This window comes from Paramormyrops kingsleyae, chromosome 9 (assembly GCF_048594095.1).
Source record: "Paramormyrops kingsleyae isolate MSU_618 chromosome 9, PKINGS_0.4, whole genome shotgun sequence".
In the NCBI taxonomy this organism is placed as follows: domain Eukaryota; kingdom Metazoa; phylum Chordata; class Actinopteri; order Osteoglossiformes; family Mormyridae; genus Paramormyrops; species Paramormyrops kingsleyae.
Genome location: NC_132805.1, coordinates 1,406,629 through 1,424,275, shown reverse-complemented (window position 1 = coordinate 1,424,275; position 17,647 = coordinate 1,406,629). Strand labels below are relative to the sequence as shown.

The window sequence follows — 17,647 nt, the reverse complement described above, 5'->3', positions numbered from 1 at the left end:
AACAGAGATGAGGATCCACGCAAAAACTCCAAGACAAAGGGATTTATTGGGGAAACTGAACACACTGGATAAAACTATAAAACAAACAACAGGGGAAAAAATAAGGGATTAACTAAAAACCATAGAAGAAACACGACTACGGAACCAAGCGGAACACAGGGAACAGGACTGGGCAATAGCACAGGGTGACAAACACAGTAACATTCACACAATGAATCAGTGAGGAACAGAAGGAGGGCAAGTGATTAAAAACAACAGACAACCGAGCTAACGATGAGGCAGGAGTGACACATAAGACAATTAACCAGTAACAGCACAGGGAAATCAGGCAACAGGTGCATTAACTTATACTAATGAACTCAAGACTAGGGAAACTCCAACAAACACTGAATGTAAGAAACACTGATTAAACACTGGGAATTACTACGCTAGGATAAGGAACATGGAACCAAAATTCGAACAGGACAAAAGCAGGGAAACGAAGTACGAAACACTGGGGAAACACAAACAATAAATACAAGTAGACAGGTAAGACTGGGCCCTGGCCAGCCTCAAAGCCAGATCTTCCTGATGTAAATGTTACAGTCAAATGAAACCGTGACTTTACCAAAAACAATGAAAAGGTATAAAACCCATTTTATCTCCAAAAAAATCTAATTACAGCATTTATCTCTCTGGATCACTCCACCGTTTTTCCTTAAAAGTTTTTACTTCTGTGCTAAAGAGAGGGCTCCATCGAAACACATTTTCTGGGACAACGTAGCTGCAGGGCCACGCTGGGATTTAATATCTAAGGCAACCAACCTGGAGACGGACTTCCTTAGAACCACAGTTAGAGCCGGTCAGACGTGTTATACGCGTTCCTGCGATCGGTAATCTGGACGTGACACTGGCCGGCTGCATTGAAGTTGCTGTGCTGAATGGCATCCTTTCTTCTTGCGAGATTTCCGCCTCATGGCAGCTGTAAAGAATTACCACACACGCTCTTGGGTTGTTCTTTGGTCACTCCGCAGGCCAGCGGCCCGAGCAAAGGTCACTGCAGCCCAAACCGCTACCCGCCAGGACGTGGCCTCTGGGAATGCCGGCCTCGAATCACTTAAACATTCCAAGGGGGAGTTAAAACCATAAAAGTTATTTAGGAATTCCATATTATGTCTATTATGTCAGGTTCTGGATGTGTGCACACGTGTGTATGTGTGTGTGTGTGCGCATGTCAGGAATAGAAGATTTATTGACAGCTGTAGCTCATCTTGGGAGGAAGAGTATGATCCAGGAGAAGAGAAGTGGAAAAGGGCTGATTTCACTGACAGAGCTGGAAAACGGCCGATTGCAAACAGATAAAAGTCACCGATACAAGAGACACCATCCATTACCAGGCTTTTACACAGACGCAATTTCTAAAACAAGTTACATTATCGGTACATGTATACAGAATTCCTAAATAACTTTTATTCTTTAGTGTTTGTAAATACACCTTTTATTACCTTGTTATATGGACTTATAAATGCCATTGGGACAGTTTTAATTATTCAAAAGTTTATAAAAGGATAAAATGATTTGTTACGATTATGGCAGACAGACTAGATACACACACTGCAATGCTTATCCTGTTAGTCAACAAAAGTTATGCAAGGTTGGATGTTAACCTGTTGTTCTTAGCGAACATGCTCTTCACTGTTTGCTCAGAGGGCCTTGGATTAATTTTCTTGGGGGTGGGGGGGTTGTCTTGATTCCAATCAGCACATGAAGACACATTGCCGTTTCCGGGGAGAGCCCTTCTCTCCATAATAACAGTTGATGATAAATATGTGACTGTTTCACCTTCCACAAATTTTGCCTTATCATACTTATGAAAAATGAAGCTTGACTTTGGGGAGAATGTAATTTTGGGCTAATTTTTATATGGCTATTTTGACTACTGACCTTTGAGTCAGACAGCCTGATGATTAAACTGTTATTAAAGTATTTTTACTTTTCTAAAACACTGGGTGTAATTAATGCAGTATTGAGTGATATGCAGTATATTGGCGCTTTTACTGAAATGTATTGTGTGATTGTTGGCTGTTAGTAGAATGTGAGGTTTTTTAAAAAAGGCGAATAACATAAAAATAACATCCACCTCAAATCAAGTAGCAATAAATAATGTCATGCTGCACTTCTAATGGTAAATTTGCATTTAGATGTCGTCTTGGATACATAATTTGTTGATTAATAATACTCAGATGTTTGTAAAAGTGTATAATAGAGAATCTTAGTGATTTGAAGGAAGTGGGTAGAAGAGTAATTCTGAGGAGAGAAATTTCATGACAGTGTAATTCTGCAAAATAAACTGGATAATGAAACATAGAGTTTATGACAGCAACTCTAGCACAGAGGAGGACCTGTAAAATAGAGCTGAGAAATTTTTGTCACTGGAAGAAGGTTGTTCCTTTATTTCTTGTATGATGAAAGGATGAAAAATCTAATGTAACCAATGAGGAAGCTTTGCACCTGAGTTCTATTTATAACATAAACGAGCCTCTGGGCCGACAAGCATTTGATGTTTAAAGCTGTTTTTCCCAACCTGGTCCTCAGGAACCCACAGATGGCCCATGTTTTTGCTCCCTGCCAAGTAGTTCACATTTTTGCTCCCTGCCAGACAGTCCACATTTTTGCTCCCTCCCAAACAGTCCACATTTTTGCTCCCTCCCAGACAGTCCACATTTTTGCTCCCTGCCACACAGTCCACATTTTTGCTCCCTCCCAGCTCCCTACCAGGCAGTCCACATTTTTGCTCCCTCCCAGCTCCCTACCAGGCAGTCCACATTTTTGCTCCCTCCCAGCTCCCTGCCAGGCAGTCCACATTTTTGCTCCCTCCCAGCTCCCTGCCAGGCAGTCCACATTTTTGCTCCCTCCCAGCTCCCTGCCAGGCAGTCCACATTTTTGCTCCCTCCCAGCTCCCTGCCAGGCAGTCCACATTTTTGCTCCCTCACAGCTCCCTACCAGGCAGTCCACATTTTTGCTCCCTCCCAGCTCCCTACTAAGCAGTCCACATTTTTGCTCCCTCCCAGTTCCCTGCCAGGCAGTCCACATTTTTGCTCCCTCCCAGCTCCCTACCAAGCAGTCCACATTTTTGCTCCCTCCAAGTTCCCTGCCAGGCAGTCCACATTTTTGCTCCCATGCTTCTCGGAAACTCCAACATTTCTGCCCAGAATACATAGGGGCTAGCGACTGGACTGGATAATAATACAAAGATGAAGATCCATTGATTTCACACCCCAATTTCCCCCTTAACACTTAATGCATTGTGCCCAGTTCCCCTGTGTCCCCTCTGGCCTCGCTCCATGGGAAAAACCCCCCCACCCTTCACGGTGCCAGGTCCCAGACACCCCCCATGGACGTGAGCCACCAGCGGATCGCCGCAGCCAGATGGACTGGCATGCCGGCCCATTCCTTCTGTGCGGGTGTCAGTAGGGATCGGCTCTTAACGGCCCGGGGAATGAGCGTGCGCCGGCGGGGATCGTCTGATTTAAATGCGCGGGATGCCACACATTGCACCGTGTTTAGGCTGGACGTCGCATTGCTTCGGTCCCAAACTCAGCTGGCATTGCTTGGCCGTCTGGGCCGCTGCTAATCCACCCTGAATAATCGCACATTATGTCGAGGGCTTGAGGAATCGCCTTGGGAACAGGTGCTTGTTCCACAGCAGGGCTGCTCTCTCTGTGCTGGGGATTGTTCAGGACCCGACTGTGGGTCCTGTCACATCAGCGTGGCACATTCTTTCGGACTGGCATTCCTTCAGGAAGCCATGGCTGTTTTATTGAGGCAGGGAGAAAGAAATTAAAAAATGGTCATACACACACACACACACACATATATCAATAAATACATTTTTGCTCGTTTTTATATATATATGTATATATATACACACACACACACAGACATATATCAATAAATACATTTTTGCTCGTTTTTATATATATATGTATATACATACACACACACACACACACACACACACTTGTATTTTCTTTGGCCTGCTCTTGAAAAAGGTGTTTGTCTGAATGTCTCCAGACCATCAGTATCAGGATTCCTAGGAGACAAAGCATTTTAAGGGGATATGGGAAAAAAAGCAAAAAACAGCCAGAAACAGAAAGAGAGGTTGAGGTATGAAAGTCAGACTTTATGACTTTCACTGTAGTAAAGGAGCTACATTTCATCCATCCATCCATCCATCCATTCATCCATCCATCATCTATGTTGTTCATTAAAGGGTTGCCAGTAGAGCTGGGATTGCCTATAATTATCCCTTACATCATAAGAACACTTGACAGTAAGGGAGTAAGGTTCCTTAATGCTACACACAAATAAATACGTTGAAGCAGTCTGTTAATATACCAAGCAAAATCATCAAATTAATATGTACAATGAAATACTGCATGAACTGTTCCGTGTGGCACCTTGACATTTGGCGCAGTTCCTTTTACAGAACTAATAACAGCCAAAATTGTTTTCCAAATTAATCGTGAAACTTTTCTGTTGCAGAGACCCAACTTGGCACTTCGCAGAGCAGTATAGTGCCCCCCCCCTTGGTGCGCCTGTGGACGCATCATCAAAGGCCCTTTAATGAAACGTAAGACATACATTTTTCCAATTTACGGTGCCCCATAAAGTGCCACCTTTAGCTAGCTTTCTCATTCATTGGTGTGTGAAAGCTGAACCCCTAATAAACGCGTTTCAGCATTTTCTTAATGCTCCGACTTTGCTTCGAATGGCCCCAAGACTGTAGTAATTACCTCATTTGCACAGCATAAGCAATGCAGGCTAAACAGAAAAAGCCTTTTATAATTTATTGTTTTTAATTAAACTCCAATTTCACAGCTCTTTTTCATTGTTTATCAATACTTATACTGCATAGTTTGCAAAATATATTTATGCTTTTATTAGATACATTCCGACTACTATACAGGGAAATAAAAAAATAAAAACGAAATTGCGTGTAGTTGATGTTTTAAATTAAATTGTTACTTAAGAAATGTTTAGACTATGATTCCTCTACATACATACTTTAAAATAATGTTCCAAATCAATAATATTTCCTTATGGTGAAGTAAAGAAAAATCCAATAAATCTCTGGTGATCCTAAGTATATGTAGAGTACTGTGCAGAAGTCTTAGGCAGTGAAAGCAAATGATGTCTGATGGATATTCATGTTAATGCAAAACTTATAACATTATGTCCCTCAAAGCGTGCCAGCTTAGCCATTTCAAAATCTCTCCTAAAGTCACCCCAGTATTTGCAGCAATTGTCAAATACACGTGATTTTTTTGACTCGTCCCCTATTTTGGCTAAACAATACCTTATTGAATTATTTAACTAATTAAATGAATTCATATATTGAGCCAGTGGAGAAGTGTAACAAACACATGGAATGGCTGTGGTGCCCCTGAGGAGAGGTTTGGGAACCAAAGCGTCGTTCATCTAAACATCCAAGAAGTTATCAGTAATTTTTTTGCAGAGCAGAAGAAATCCCTGTTTGTTTTAATGTATTACTCTATTTTCATATGTTCTGATGTAAAATTGCGAAAACTCTTTATTATATGATTACTAGGGGAATCCCAACCAGTACAGAATACTGTCCGTCAGATTTACTCGGGGCTAAGCGCACGTCCATTATGGTCATTCCCTCTCACCCCCTGCATGGCAGAGTGAGGACATTACGAAGCTCCTTCAGCAACAGACTACTGCATCCAACATGTAAGAAGGAACGATTCCGCAGGTCCTTCATTCCATCTGCCATCAGACTTTATAACACCTCACTCACCTAAAGTTCATAAATTATGTCACCATTCTGTCTATTGTGCAATACAACTATATTTACATCACTCGGTGCAATCTGTGTGTATGTGTATCTGTGTGTATGTGTATCTGTATGTATGTGTATCTGTGTATCTGTGTGTATGTGTATTTTGGGTCTGTGCAGTATGTGTAATTGTGTGCACTAATTTTATTATTTCTTGTATTTGTTACAGTATTTTTTTTTTTGGTCTGATTCTTTTCTATTGCTTTTTATTTACTGGTTGTTGCCACAAGTAAATTTCCCCAGTGTGGGATCAATAAAGTCTTATCTTATCTTATCTTATCTGATCTTATCTGATCTGATCTTATCTGATCTTATCTTACATATATGAATATTTGAAGATCCCCCTTCTTAATGCAAGAAAGGAAGAGAATGAGTGACAGAAGGAACAAAATAGGGCAAACAGCCCTATAATTTAAACGCACAGCGTAGCACCAAAAGACTCTGGCCATGTTTGCGTTCATTCATATCATGGATGGAGCAGAGAGAGGGAGCCATTCCCTGGGAGAACATGATGAGAGATTTTGTGCTGTCTCTCCCTCCTCTGTAGCGCAAAGGAAGAAGTCCAGCCAGCATCACCACCAGTAACCATAACAGTACCAGTATGAAAGGCATGACATTGGTTAAGGTGAGGAAGGGCTTCCTAACTAGGTCGAGTTTGGTGGGAGGGAAACACTCTGGAAAATGGGATGAGATCTTACATATGTTTGGATCTGGCTGCACAATCCCTCAGGGAGCAGGGCCTGTTGTAGACTTCAAAGACAAGATGGCTTCATTTTTCAGAGGTCATCCAGGTTCTAGGTGAGAAACCATAGCAAGCGGTTCTTCAGGCATGACAGAAGAATGCAGAAGAAGAGATCAGCACACTCTGCCCCAGCAGTTTTCTTATCCATAACAAGAGATGGACGTTAAAGTTCTTCTAAACTTCTTGACTTAGCCAACTGCGATTTAAGGCCACCTCGACGGTCTGCCGTGACGGTCAGTGTCCAGACCGCGGGCCAAAGCTAACACGCCGGACCGACCGCTCCCCTCGGTAATATTAACAGTGGCCGCTGATCGTGGTAGCTGCCCTCAGAATGCCAGTGAAGTCATGCAGGCTGCGAGCTGGAGAAACAGGCAAAGCCGGCAAGTGTAGGATTTGGCACGGGATGAAAAAGGCACCAAAAAAAGAGAAGAGTCTGTTTTCCATAAAAGTCTGGTCCCCTCTGAGGCCGACCTGTTCTGCAGTCATAAATCCCCTTTCGAGAAGCAGGGCTTTTCTATATCACCACTGGATATTTTGAGGGAAAAATATGTCTCTTGAACTGAGTGCTCAAGAGCCTTCTGGCATGATGGGGTTTTCAGAGCAAAGGAGGATAGATCATTCTCTATATTATTACTTTGAACTCTAGGATGGCGGCGTGGCACCAAAACACATTTACTGCTGGTTACATTATATGTGTACAACTGTTAATTCATATCTTTATATATTTATCTGTTTAGAACATTTTTATGTCAGTATCATAGAAGAGCATCAAAACTTTTTACTTTGACATCTGTATCCTCCTTTCATTTGAGGGTTGATCTGATTATAAATTGCACCAACATTTCTGGTGAAAAGTAAGAAAATCAAGGCATAAGCACCATAAAAAATGAAGCAATCCAACGCAGAAATATTATTATTTACAAATCATGCATGTCATACAGCATAAAACAATCATGGTAAGTACAGCAAAGGTAGAATTTTCCTCTGTTGACTAATCATTTCACTGGGATTCCAAACAGAGAGACACCCCCCCCCCACCCCCACACACACTTCTGGGGGCCCCACACACACTTCCAGGCTGAGGCCCTCGGTGCCTCTAGGCCCAGGCTGAGGGCCGCAGTCCTGAGGTGCCCTCGGTGCCTCTGGGCCCAGGCTGAGGGCCGCAGTCCTGAGGTGCCCTCGGTGCCTCTGGGCCCAGGCTGAGGGCCGCAGTCCTGAGGTGCCCTCGGTGCCTCTGGGCCCAGGCTGAGGGCCGCAGTCCTGAGGTGCCCTCAGAGGCTCTGGGCCCAGGCTGAGGGCCGCAGTCCTGAGGTGCCCTCAGTGCCTCTGGGTCCAGGCTGAGGGCCGCAGTCCTGAGGTGCCCTCAGTGCCTCTGGGTCCAGGCTGAGGGCCGCAGTCCTGAGGTGCCCTCAGTGCCTCTGGGCCCAGGCTGAGGGCCGCAGTCCTGAGGTGCCCTCAGTGCCTCTGGGCCCAGGCTGATACCTCTGTACCGGCCAGATTCACCCCATGCATGTGCCCTTGTTTGCAATGGGAAATCTAAACAGGGACAGCAGTGAGGCATGACTAGAATGTGGTGATATTGGAGGGAGCCCCGTGCGAGAAAGGCTGGCCGAGGAAGATATATATATATATATATGATGAGAGGAAAGTGGAGGCTGAGCCGCATCCAGAAGGAGTGCTTGGCTCGGCCGAGACGGAAGACTAATGTTATTGTACATTGGCTGACACCCTGCCAGCCCTCCCCTGCTGGCTGGATTCCCCCTCTCCCCGCCAGCCCTCCCCTGGGGGAGCTCTCTGTTTGCTCAGGTGGGTAGCGACACGGTTCGGAATGAGCCGCTCCAGTCCATCTCGGCCGTCAGCCCCGTGTCACGGAGGCCTGCGCTCACGGCGGGTCTCCGGGGGCCACGGAGGTTTGAACCCCGAAGTGCCCTGTATGGGAACAGTGGGGGAGGCGATGGTGGGGGGAAGATGGGCAGGGAGGAGGGAGAATGGGCCTACCGAAAACGATTTGAGTCACGTAGTTGAACGGTGTTTAAGGTCTGCAGAATTTGTCCTACAGTCAGTTTAATTTATAACGCAGTCAAATTCCTACTAAGGATTCCTATTTTGGGAAAAGGCAGCCCATAATTTATACTGAGCAGGATCTGTAATACATTTCTTTTGTCTGTATAACAGATACAGGATAGACTGTCCCCAACTTACTATCTATGCAACTTATAACAACTCGCACATATGACTCAACTTTTAAAGCAAACAAACACAAAAACAAACAAATAAATTTTATAATGTTTGGCAGTGCAGCCTTCCGCGCGTCTCCCAGTCTCATTCTCCTGCCTAAAAGTCAGTGTGACCTCTTTCCTATTCCAACATACACCCATTTCAACGAATGAACTGTCAGTCGGAATGGAACAGGCAGCCCCGGTGTACTCTACAGTTCCAATATGACCATTGTGACATCACTGTGCGCCATGCGATTCTTCCTGGCATTGGCTACTCGTACACGTCAGCTCCATGGTCAGGTGTCGAGTAAAAAGCTGCGTATTGATGTTGAGAATGTGGGCCACAGATGTATATGGATACGATACCTGGGGCTGCACTGAAGATCACGTGCATCTGTCTGTGGTTCTGTCACGCCACACGGAGAAATCTGAGTGCACACAGCATGGGCTATGCCGCATGAAGTCTGTCTATTTAGTGTCACTAAAACTCCCAATAGCTGGAAAATTGTGGGTGTCCCACCCCAGATTTGTTTTACTACCTAGAGTACATCTGGCGGCTTGTAGCTTCTTGAGGTCCATGTTATTATTTCTGCTGCTTGCGGTCTGCACAGAACCATGTGGCACTAAGGGTGTCTGTGACCCCTCTGGAAGGCCTGTGATGTGGCACTAAGGGTGTCTGTGACCCCTCTGGAAGGCCTGTGATGTGGCACAAAGGGTGTCTGTGACCCCTCTGGAAGGCCTGTGATGTGGCACTAAGGGTGTCTGTGACCCCTCTGGAAGGCCTGTGATGTGGCACTAAGGGTGTCTGTGACCCCTCTGGAAGGCCTGTGATGTGGCACTAAGGGTGTCTGTGACCCCTCTGGAAGGCCTGTGATGTGGCACTAAGGGTGTCTGTGACCCCTCTGGAAGGCCTGTGATGTGGCACTAAGGGTGTCTGTGACCCCTCTGGAAGGCCTGTGATGTGGCACTAAGGGTGTCTGTGACCCCTCTGGAAGGCCTGTGATGTGGCACTAAGGGTGTCTGTGACCCCTCTGGAAGGCCTGTGATGTGGCACTAAGGGTGTCTGTGACCCCTCTGGAAGGCCTGTGATGTGGCACTAAGGGTGTCTGTGACCCCTCTGGAAGGCCTGTGATGTGGCACTAAGGGTGTCTGTGACCCCTCTGGAAGGCCTGTGATGTGGCACTAAGGGTGTCTGTGACCCCTCTGGAAGGCCTGTGATGTGGCACTAAGGGTGTCTGTGACCCCTCTGGAAGGCCTGTGATGTGGCACTAAGGGTGTCTGTGACCCCTCTGGAAGGCCTGTGATGTGGCACTAAGGGTGTCTGTGACCCCTCTGGAAGGCCTGTGATGTGGCACTAAGGGTGTCTGTGACCCCTCTGGAAGGCCTGTGATGTGGCACTAAGGGTGTCTGTGACCCCTCTGGAAGGCCTGTGATTTGGCACTAAGGGTGTCTGTGACCCCTCTGGAAGGCCTGTGATGTGGCACAGCGTCCAGGACACCTTGTACAGGAATCCACAGGCACAAACCAATAACTAACCCACACACACCTCTCCCGCCGCTCTGCTCCTCTGTTCAGATTCCAGCTCACGGAATAGCTTCTGCTACCAGAGAGTATATCTTACACCAGTAAACTCCCATTAGGAACTGTCAGGCATTAAAGCACTTTAAAGATATTAGCATGTCGGCAGTGTCATAATCTCACAGCAGAGGACGTCAGCCTCAGTCACAGTCACGGTACTGAAGTGAAAACTCAAAACGCGGTTGCGTCTATCTGCCGAGGTCTGACCGGGACTGAACAAGTGTTCCGAGACGCAGTCCAGGTCAGGACTTGGTAGGAGGCCAAAACAGAGAAGGAGAGTGTCCCAGAGCTGCGGGCCCCCAGCCGAATCAGCAATCACCTGCACTGCTGAGGCCGACCACATCCCCCCCCTGGGGCTGCAGCCGCCCGGCAGGGAGCGGCGAGTTTAATTGTGTGCAGATGGACGCGGGGGCCCAAGGGTACATCTCTCAGGGCAGCTCCGGGGCCGTGACCTCTCCGATTATTTGACTTCAAAAATAAACCTGGACGTTACTGCTGCATGTCCCCTGATGATCCATTTATTTGCCCTGTTTATGGCGTTTCCCCTTTTTTTACCCTTCCTGTAGGGGATACGTTTTTTTTTTTTAAAGTTACAACTGCAAGTAGCTTTGGCAAAAACAAAATTTAAATTAAATTAAAAGAAAAATGTAATACCTTTACATTGACAGTTTATATGGACATACATACATACATTTATACACAAATAAGAACATTAAATCCACATAAATGTTTTCAGACTTGGAGAAAAACTGATATGTCGAACAGCCGATGAATCACAAGGAAGAGAGATGTTCTTCAGATGTTTAACAGAAATGAGGCCTCACTCAACAAACCAGCTTCAATCCATGGAAATCCATGGTCGTGAAGCCTGTTGGCCAATGTGGGTGTGCATGCATACTGTATGCATGAGAGGAAAACACCCCTAAAATCAGTCACAGAAATAAGTGAGACTTATCCTCATTTATGTATGCGCAGGGATTGTTGCCGCTGACTGGAGTAGCCGTTAACAAGGACCACCTTTTTAACACCAACCCATGAAGGAACTTGCATGTTGATTTACGAGTCACACTTTTATTTAAGGTGAGTTCCCCGGGAGGTGTAATAGGTTGTCGAACAAAGCTTACACAGGAAATGAACCCTGGCATCAAACTAAAATCAGTTTCATCTGGGCCTAGTTACCACTTTTCATTTTTATTTGAAGTGGTTAAAGATTAAGGCGAATGGGTGACAACATTTGCCAAGAAAAAAAATTAACTATTTAATCAGAATACACTTATTCTTTTCTGCGAGTAATTCGTAAATCTTTCCAGCAAGCATGATGCATATTTATTTAGACATAAAAGCATCGGAGGATATTTATATTATTATTTTTATTTTGTATAAGGCCCTGCCATGGAGAACATTTAGTCAACTTACTATGAACTTAATAATATGCCTAAGATTTAATTTAATTCCATTGTAATTATAAAAAGTGCATACTGTTTTTTACTTGTTTTTTTGATACACTACATGCTCTTCTTTAATCCAGGTTGGAGAGGCATCTGGGGAATAATGGCTCCGCACTGCACTAAAACTCCCCATGACTATATATTGTGGCAAACAGCTCATAGAGAGTATCTGCGCCTTCTTATCAGTGCTTAAAGCTTATGTTAGTTTCATTACAAAACAGGCAAAGCCTCATGTTTTTTCGGTCCAGATTAAATATTTGCATTTCTTCTGGGGGCCAAGCAAGCAGATTTAATTGAGCCTGAGGGGTTATGAACTGCTGGCGCTTAATTGGTCGTAAAATACCACCACAATAAAGAGAGCGAGATTCCATCTGCTGGAAGCTCCGAGTGTATTAAGATACAGAGGAGAACGGACTGGAATTTGATGTTGTCTGCTCTTCTTCAGGTCTCCTGGGCACGTCCACTTGCGTTTTCCACTGATGGAGGCCTATTGAAATATTTACCTTTGCATTTATTCATTAGGTCCGAAGGGACTTAGGGATTAGAGTATTATGGGGTATCTGCGCTGAACAACAAAAGGTCATCGACGCGATCACTTAGGACAGCAGATTCTGTGCGTATCGCTTCATAATGGAGATCCCGTCTAGCATATAGGAACACTGTATGCAGCTGATAAGGATACTGGGCAATGGAGATCCCGTCTAGCATATAGGAACACTGTATGCAGCTGATAAGGATACTGGGCAATGGAGATCCCGTCTAGCATATAGGAACACTGTATGCAGCTGATAAGGATACTGGGCAATGGAGATCCCGTCTAGCATATAGGAACACTGTATGCAGGTGATAAGGATACTGGGTAATGGAGATCCCGTCTAGCATATGTTGTTATTATTATTATTATTATTATTATACACTGCATTATTAATCGACTTAAAGACAGACTTAGGGAACGGATCTTGTTCGTAACCTGGGGACACTGGGGGTCAGCGTATGGGGGTGAGAGTGGGGGTCAGAGGAGCCCGTCATGGATACAACACGCGCTCCTGGCGTGACCTTAGCGGTCACCTCTGTTTCCATGCCTGATGGAGGGAATTTCCTTCCCAGAGAGCAGAGCCCCTGATGTGGGTCTCGGTTTCAGCCCAAGGCCCTGTGCCCCAGCCAGCCTCCCCTTGTTGGCCCGTCTTAATGGAACAGCGTCTATCACGCCCAAACCTCCCCCCCACCCCCCACACACACCTTGTGATGGAGCAACCAAAATTGCGCTCGATTACTAAAATTGCAGCCCCCCTGGGACCTGCCTCTCCACCTTTCAGTAGCCCCATCCACACCTGCGCTCATCAGAGAATTTTCTGGAACTGCTCCACGTCTCGTTGCCAGAATGCGAGAACACGGCGTCGTTCCCCTTCCCGAAGTTTCCCGGTGTGATTGGACGGCGCCCCTGAGCGAGCATATTCCAGGTGGTCTTCATCGAATCGCAGGAGGTGTGGAGAACCTCAGGGCTTTCAGGACACCATGCCAGCATGTAAAAACTCTCGATCAACATTGGAGCACATGCTGAAGAAATTCCTCACAGTCACCTGACTCAGACGCGAGTCTGGCTTGTTCATACCATTTAGAGAAGCTCCTTCATTCTTCACACATAACATACAGTACTATGGCAACCTTTCTGCACAAAGAGAAATAAACACAAACTTGATGAAAAAAAAGAAGAAAATAGGATGGAAATCCATGTGGTTCTGATCCAAAACAGGCTAGCCTAAGGTTCAGGTTAGCTCCATTCTAAACTTCCATAACTCTCTCAGTCCATTTTACGTTGTTTTTGAGATGAGTGGAGTGAATTCAGAAGTTTCCTATTTAATTGTGCTTCTTGAAAGCCCCCCACCTTGTGTCACCTGCGACAGGCCTCATGCTCATGCCGTAGCCGCATTTCCTGGTTGTTTAGACTGGGGGGTCCCAACCTTTTGATGTCCATGGAATGGTTTACGTCCTACAAAAATGTCATGGACCATTTCCTGTTTTTTTTTTTTTTTTAAGATGAAAACACGTGAACATGAGATTTCATAAAAAAATGAATATATATAGCATCTTTTTGGATTTTAGCCAACCCCTCTGCAAAACCCCCAGTGTCCCAGTGGAATACTACCTATGGACTAGTACTGGTACGCAGACTGGGGGTTGGGAACCTCTAGCTTAGATGCGCCAATGTCTGCTGCCTGTAGTGATGTAAGGATTGGTCCTCCCCCAACTTGGTGCTGTGGCCCATATGTACAAAAGAGACAAGGACAGTCAACCACAAGGACTAAATGGAGAACACAGGGTGAAATGAGATTAATCAAATCAATTAATCAAATCAAACTGAAACACCCAGCGATCATTTTCTGAGCCAGCTGGGGAAAATTCATTTTCTTTTCCCACTATGGAATCATCCGTAATTTTTCTTGGGGGAGGAATTTTTCTACAAGTGTGCAAATGTGAATGAGCATGCACAGTGAGGCACATTCAGATCATTTGTTTAATACCTCCTGGATTAATATGCTAACCTCTAGGATTCACTGTATTAAGATGCATTATACGAAATGCCAGCTGTTCATTGGTGTATAGAAAAGATACAAGTACAATATCAGGTACAGCATGTAATACCATAATGTAAAGTTACTACATGTGTTTTTTATGAAAAGAATATCCAGATAAATATCCAGCACCCACAAAAGAAAGCAAAAAGATGTACACCCCCATTCCCAAAACAGGTGGGATGCAGTGTATAATGAAAGCAGATTGATTATATGCAATCATATAAACCCATATTTAATTGAAAATAGAACAAAGACAACATATTAAATGTTGAAACTGAGAAATTTAATTCTAACAATTATATGCTCAATTTGAATTTGATGCCAGCAATGCGTTTAAAAAATGTAACAGGGACAACTAAATTCTGATTAGGTTAATTGGCAACAGGTTAGTAAGGTTATTGGGTATAAAAAGAGCCTCCCAGAGAGGCAGAGAGAGGTTCACCGCTCTGTGCAGTGAAGATGGGGAGAGGTTCACCGCTCTGTGCAGTGAAGATGGGGAGAGGTTCACCGCTCTGTGCAGTGAAGATGGGGAGAGGTTCACCGCTCTGTGCAGTGAAGATGTGGAGAGGTTCACCGCTCTGTGCAGTGAAGATGGGGAGAGGTTCACCAGTGGGACATTTCACTTTCAGAACTCCAACAACTGGTATCCTCAGTTCCCAAACATTTACAGAGGGTTGTTAAAAGAAGAGGTGATGCAACACAGCGGTAAACATGCCCCTGACCGGACATGTCTGACACGTGTTGCTGACATCAAATTCAAATTGACCATATATTTGCCATAAAATAATTTAATTTCTCAGTTTCAGTATTTGATATGTTGTCTTCGTTAAATATGGGTTTATATGACTTTCTGTTTTTATTTACATTTTACACAGTGCCCCAACTTTTTTGGAGACAGGGTTGTAAATGCCTGTATAACGTATCATTTCAGTCTTAAAAAACTGAAACACCATAATTTCATTCCATCTTCAACAACTGGATGATACATGATCCAGAAACGAATTAGCTGACTTCAAGATGTCTATACACATAAACTACTTCAGAAAGGACTGGGCAGAGAGCACTTAGACAGAAAATATATTTGAAATCTTAAAAAAAATATATATTTGAAATCTCCTGAATCTCTTGGTCCCACAAAGAGCTACTAGTTTTTCCCATAAATCAATTACAAGCAAGAGAGAAATTAACAAAATTAGTGACATATTTAAATGCAAGTAATAATTAGATAATAATTAGTAATAATTAGATTGGACATCTTGAATTAGTGATTTAGGTTGAAAAAATTAAAAATAATTTACCCCAGTGAAAACAAATGCATCTCTTAATTGCTTCCTAGTAAAGCCAAATAAGTCAAATCTATGTACTTTTAAATCTATTTTGTCTTTTTCAATCACTTAACAGGTAGCAATTATGGATTTTCTCATAGCATCTGAGAAAAGTTAAGGTGGCATGTGTAATTTGATAAGACATTTTTTTAAGTCTATTTTTAATGTCTGTTGGCCTATAAAAAAAACAGGAAAAATGTTTCTAATGACGTAATTAGTGCCATTATTACACTGAGAATTCAAAGACCAGAGTTTGTGAATCAAAAAAAAAAATTATGCAACCATAAAAATATTGAATGACTAGAAGAGAGGGGTGAGAGTGTTTAATAGGCAGGCTTGTGCAGCGGTCTGGGGGGGCTGCCTCAAACCCAAGGGTGCCGCCTGCCAGACCCTGGGTCAGCCCCAAAATGAAACAGATAAGATAATTAACTGTAATGAATTCCAGAAGGCCGGGCCCATTCCCTTTGGCTTTTCCAGTTCCCCTATTTGAGCTTGAATTTGAGGACTGCATGAGCAGGAATGGCTCTAATTTAAACCAGGGCCTCGGCATCTGGGCTCGGGGGCCGTTTGAAGTCCTGGAAGCTCTCCGTGTTACAGCCAGCCTGCCGGGCTCGGTAGCCATGGTTACCTTAATTGCCACGCTTTACTGTCGACTTTACAGCATAGGAAGGCAGGCATTATGTGTTCTGGCGATGCTTTTGCCTCTTTTCAGGGCTTGGGATTAAAGGTCACCTGAGGAAAGGCAGAATAGCTCCACTATGAGAAGCTAACAGCTGCCAGAATGCAAAATCTTTCCATTGTTTCCATCAGAGTATCTCCCATAAGAAATCGAGGAGTTACACTACAAACAAGAGTCATGATTGCTTGTTTCACATTGCAAAAATTTGCTACATAATAATGAAGATGATTGTAAGAAGTGTCTGAGGAAGAGTAGCAGTGTCTGGCTGTGTGATGAATGGGTTTAATGTGTCATTGGGAACATGCAAGTCGAAGTCCTCCTAGACCCGGGGTGCCCAACTCCAGTCCTGGGGGGCCAGATCCCTGCACATTTTTGGGTTTCCCCTCATGTAACAGACCTGATTCACCTCCTTGTGCTAATTACCACACAGCTCTTGAGCTGAATCATTTGTGGTGGAACAGGGAAAGAACTAAGCTACACAGGGCTCCGGCCCCCCAGGACTGGAGTTGGGCACCCCTGGCCTAGACATTACATACAAACTGAGACGCGACAGAACTTCACAGTCCACCACCCAAATATGTAGGTCGTCTTCTATTTAATCTGCATGGAATTTGGGATCTTTATTAAAAAGAAACTTTCTTATCTCATATGAAGTTCTTTCTGACTGTTAACTTTGGTCGTGCCTATATCAGTCCAGGGGATAAAATATAAAAATATTTGCTGATATGTTTCTTTACTGAATTCCAATCCATGGGCGCTGGTTTATTCCAACCATTTCAATGATGTGCAGTTGAAGTATATAACTCCATTCATGGTCCATAACTGTATATCCAGTACCGGGGTGTTTCTCAATACCAAGAAAGCAAAGATCATATCTGTGCTCTTGGCAAGAGCAGTCTGGCTAACTTGCCTTCCAAGAATGAACTTGGGTGCGAGGCAGGGAACAACCCAGGATGGGGCGCCAACCCATCACAGGGCACAAGGCGGGGAACAACCCAGGATGGGGCACCAACCCATCACAGGGCACAAGGCGGGGAACAACCCAAGATGGGGCGCCAACCCGTCACAGGGCACAAGGCGGGGAACAACCCAGGATGGGGCGCCAACCCGTCACAGGGCACAAGGCGGGGAACAACCCAGGATGGGGCGCCAACCCGTCACAGGGCACAAGGCGGGGAACAACCCAGGATGGGGCGCCAACCCGTCACAGGGCACAAGGCGGGGAACAACCCAGGATG

The 17,647-nt window shown here is 44.7% G+C and overlaps 1 long non-coding RNA gene across 1 annotated transcript; it reads left to right on the top strand.

The window, feature by feature from the left end:
* Positions 1-429: 429 nt before the first annotated feature.
* LOC111839000 (uncharacterized) lies at positions 430-12,083 on the top strand. Its single transcript, XR_002837008.2, has 5 exons — positions 430-528; positions 4,525-4,612; positions 6,390-6,467; positions 11,357-11,461; positions 11,910-12,083. It is a non-coding gene; the product is annotated as an uncharacterized lncRNA (long non-coding RNA).
* Positions 12,084-17,647: the final 5,564 nt, after the last annotated feature.